This window comes from Loxodonta africana, chromosome 15 (assembly GCF_030014295.1).
Source record: "Loxodonta africana isolate mLoxAfr1 chromosome 15, mLoxAfr1.hap2, whole genome shotgun sequence".
Taxonomy (NCBI): Eukaryota; Metazoa; Chordata; class Mammalia; order Proboscidea; family Elephantidae; genus Loxodonta; species Loxodonta africana.
The window spans coordinates 49311704-49316012 of NC_087356.1; the positions used below are offsets into that span (position 1 = coordinate 49311704).

At 51.0% G+C, this 4309-nt stretch overlaps 1 pseudogene; it reads right to left on the reverse strand.

Moving 5' to 3' along the window:
* Window positions 1-1272: 1272 nt before the first annotated feature.
* Window positions 1273-2629, reverse strand: LOC100655477 (ubiquitin carboxyl-terminal hydrolase 21-like; annotated as a pseudogene).
* Between the last annotated feature and the right edge of the window lie 1680 nt (window positions 2630-4309).

A 4309-nucleotide genomic window follows, 5' to 3' on the forward strand; every position in this document is an offset into this window, starting at 1 on the left:
CCTTTCTTAGTTTTTATCAGAGATATTCTTTTACCCCTAATCAGTGGTTCTCTCAAGTTCAAGATAGGCGACTAAGTTAATCTAGGCATACTGTTTTTTTTCATTCATTCATTCCATTATTCATGTGACTCATAGTTATTGAGCACCTAGTATGTTCCAGGGACAGTAATCAATCAGGTACAGTTCCTACTGTCATTGAGCTAGAGGGTGGTGATAGATATTGACAAATGACGAAGTATAAATATACAAGTATGGGGTAGCGAGTGCCAGAAGGACAGGATACCAATGAGGAAGGAGTCCTAACTTAGGTGAAGTGGGAGCAGGAACGTTCTCTGAGGAACATTCTGAGTTTCAACCTGAAGCTCTGCTCTTGCATTGTGGAGGCTGTACCCTGAGTGTGTGCCTAACTGAAATGCGCATGCAGCTAAGCCAGACTGCAAAGGCTCAATAGGCTGAGTGCCAGCACTGGCCTTGTCAGAGCGGGTGCCTTCTCTTTGTCCACACACTGTCACTACTTGGGCTGGTGGCCCTGAGGAGGTGTCAGGCAGGTGCCAGTGAAGGTGAGGAGTGTTCAGGGAGGAGGGAACAGCATGTATGAACGTACTGAGAAGGGTTAATCCTGGAGCATCTAAGAACCCAAAAAGTTCAGGGAAGGTGGGTATGGGATGGGCTTTGACTGGAGGGTGAAGACCAGATTGGGTGGGGCCTTAGAGGCCATGCCAAGGCATCTGGACTTTAAGTGCAGTGAGGAGGACCAAAGGCTTTGAGTAGGACCTGTCTTTCTAAAGCCACCACTTTGTCTCTGAATCTCCATCTTTGGCCCTCTAGCGCTGCTCTCACCACACCTCCCTGGACATCCCCACACCTCTGTTTCCTTATCTTTAAAGAGATTTCACAAGAGGACACCTGTTAAGCTCCTGTGAGAAGCCATCTCCAAGCTCCATATGCGTAGTAATGGTAATTGCCAAGGTTTATGGACACTTTGTATGAGCCAGCACTATTCTAAACTGTGCACATATTTTGTTTTATTTAATCTCTTTTCTTTCCCTTAATTTATTCACAAAAAGTGAGACTGAAGAGAAACTAGGGTCTGTAGGGGCCTGGTAGTTCCATACATGGGGCTTGGAGACAAGGGAATCTCTAGGTGGAAGGGTATTTAAAAAAAAAAAAATGGGAGCTACAACCACCCTTTCTCCCTCCCCAATAAAAAAGACACAAAAACAGACGTCTCTGAGGTAAAGAGGGAGTCTGAGTTTAAGGGTGTCAACGGATTCACAGGTGCTGGGGCTTAAAGGGAGTGTCACAGGCATTGGGGTGGCTCCGCATCAGTTGGTAGAACATCACGTAGCCCTCACTGGATGCCACCTGGTTTTCACTGACGGGGGGGACATGAGAGTCATTGTAGACATGCCAACCAGCCTGGCACAGGCATGGGGCTGTGTAGTGGCATTATGGTTGCTGCCCAGTGATTGCAAGGGCATACAGCTTGTATACGGGGCTTCCTGCTTTCTTACTGGCAAAATCCCCCAGGCTAGGTCGCCACATTGGGAAGTCTACACCTACAGAGCTTTTCTTGGTAGAGCCACAGGAGGTAGGAAATCAATTCAGATGGAGTATCAAGATTTGGGGGAATCTTTGTACTGTCCACTTCTTGGTACTTTGTATTTTCTGCCGACACCGGTCACACACTGGGGCATTCTCCAACTCTAGCTCTTCTTCCTTGGTGAAAAAGCTGAAACAATTCTGCAGAGACACCTGGCCCCACAGAAAATCCTTTCTTGGGGTTGGATAGGGACAGGTCACAAAAAACCTGGAAGGTGTGGAGCAATACCCATAAGCCCAACACTTCAGGCAGCTTTTCAACTGGCCCACAAAATGGTTCACAGTCTTGCTGTCTTCTCGCTTCAGGTAAAGCTTCCACATGAAGTTGGCTTGTTCATCGTCACTTAGCTCAGGTTCTTCTGGCAGAGCCCCTCCTCCACAGGGTGGAGGGGGGCTGGATTGTCCATCAAGACTGGGGGAGCCTGTGCCTGGTCGATTGATTTCCAAATGCAGCTGCCCCATGAGCAGCTTCAAGAATTCTTGGGCATCCTGCTGGCTGTCTCCACTGAAGGAGGGAACATACATCTGGAAAACAGCTCAGAATCGAGCAGAATTCACTGCTTTGCAGGAGTCAGGGTACCACAGGGCACCAATTACATCTGCAAAGCCTTCAGCAAGCTCTTGGGCTTGGGAGCCTCCAGGCACCTCTTGCCAAAAGTCCCTTTGCAGACAGGAGTCCTGAAGAGGCCGAGCACTGCTCAGACCTGTAGCACGGCATTTAGGAAGCATGCATTCTCCAGGTTTCAGAGGCTGATGTAACCAGAGCCTAGAGGCAGTGTGTGATGAGCCATCCTGTCTTTGGAGCAGAAAGGCTCAGAGGACCTGGCAGATATCACGTGGAAGGAGCCATGAGAGTTAGGGGGCTCCATCCTTATGCTGAGCAGGGTGGGGGGCCCAGGAAAGACCCACGGGAGTGGAGAGACATGCTGTGTCCCAAAGCAAGTAGCTTAGGCTGGAGCACCAAGCGGCTCAGTGTAACCCCCCGCTCTCCAGTGCCATGGTATTCTCCCAAGGCAATACCACTGAGTACAAGTCCCCACTGCTCACAAACTCGGAACTAGCTAGGTTGGTCCTGGATGGGAGAGGCAGAGCCACAACTGAGGGTGGTCAGCCAGGCAGGGGAACCCCATGACCTGCACAAAGGGGGCATCTGGGATAAGGGCCTGAGGTCTGCCCCAGTTTCTTGAGCCATTCCTCAGGGGGAACTGGCTGGGGAGGCAGAGGTCATAACATAGGTTTGGTCCAGGGCCTGGGTTGTGGTGCTCTTTGCCTCAGGCCCAGGGTGTGAGTGGTAGCTTGGATCCCATCCAGGGCTGGGCATTAACAGATGGCCCTTGGGTTCAGCCCAGGCGGTGCTCAGAGGTTTGGAGCATTGTGGACACCACAGGTTGGACCTGTCCCCCGGTGAGGTGGCGAGGGAGGCCAGCTGGGGCCAGATCCCAGCTCGGGGCCAGATCCCAGCTCAGGTCCACCCCCTCATACCCCCTGTGCAGTGCCCCATGGGCCAGGTTGCAGCTTTAGCCTCAGCTTCCGCCCAGTTGCTCCAGCCACACTCACCACTGCCATCTTTGTGGGTCCCGCCCAGCACCGGGCCTGCTTTATTTAATCTCAATGACACTTCTATGTGGTAGGTATTATTAGGCTTCCCATTTTACAGATGAGTAGGGCAGAGAACAGAGAAGTTCTGTACTGAGGTTGCCCAGCTGATGAAAGGGGAGCGGTCTCGATTCAGGCCATCTGCATCTAGTACCCTTGCTCTAAAGTCTGATGCTTGGTAAGTATGGGTTGAGTCCAGTCAAACTTGGCTTTCCAGATTGCCACCAAGGGTTACATTTTCCATTTGAAATAATAACTGCCTGACATGATTCAGAGAAGAGCATGAGGATCTGTAAGTGAGCCCTGACCTTGGCGTTTGTCTCCTTAACACGTTTCCCCATCAGAGGCAATGTCTTGGAGGAAGGACTGGTGGAAAACATCCTATTTTCACAGCCAACATTATTGTGCACACATGGTCTTCCCACCCCTGTCATTTGGCAGGAAATTATTCTGAAGATCTGATGCTGCGAACTTCTTTAACTTGGGAAAACTATGGGAAATGTAGCTTTTAAAGAGCTGATGCCTCTGTTAATATTTTGATGCCTGTTGGAACAAGCGTCGGTATTTAGAGACCTGCTGAGCCCTTGCTGACAGCTCTGCAGGTATAGTCTGTTCCGAAAGGCATTTCCTAGGCTTCAGGCTGGGTGTTGACATTGCAAGTAGGGACGCTGGTGGAGGGAACATCTGGGCCAGGTCCTAGGTCATTGGCTTGTGGCGTGGTGTTATCAGACTCTGGCTGTGACACTCTGCTGTCTGCCTCCACCGCTCCAGAGCCTGACAGGCCTTGCTTGATGATGTCCTTCATGAGTGAAGCAAACGAAGAGGGAGGCGAACAGGCCAGAGGGAAGTGCAAGCAGACTGGACTCGATCAGCTTGCCTGTGGCCCAGAGTGTGTGACTCAAGCTCCCGGAACCTCACAGGGCTGGTGTGAGGATCAAAAGATGATGAATGGGCAGTAGCACTTACCAAGGCTTGCAACGTTGTGCAAGTATGAAGCGTTAGGATGATTCTGACATGGAGTTCTTACCAGTGCAGCAGGCCCTGATCCTGGGCCCCATGAAGCACTCAGGTCAGGTGAGTTGGGAGGGAGATCCCAGTGGGGGTGAAGCTT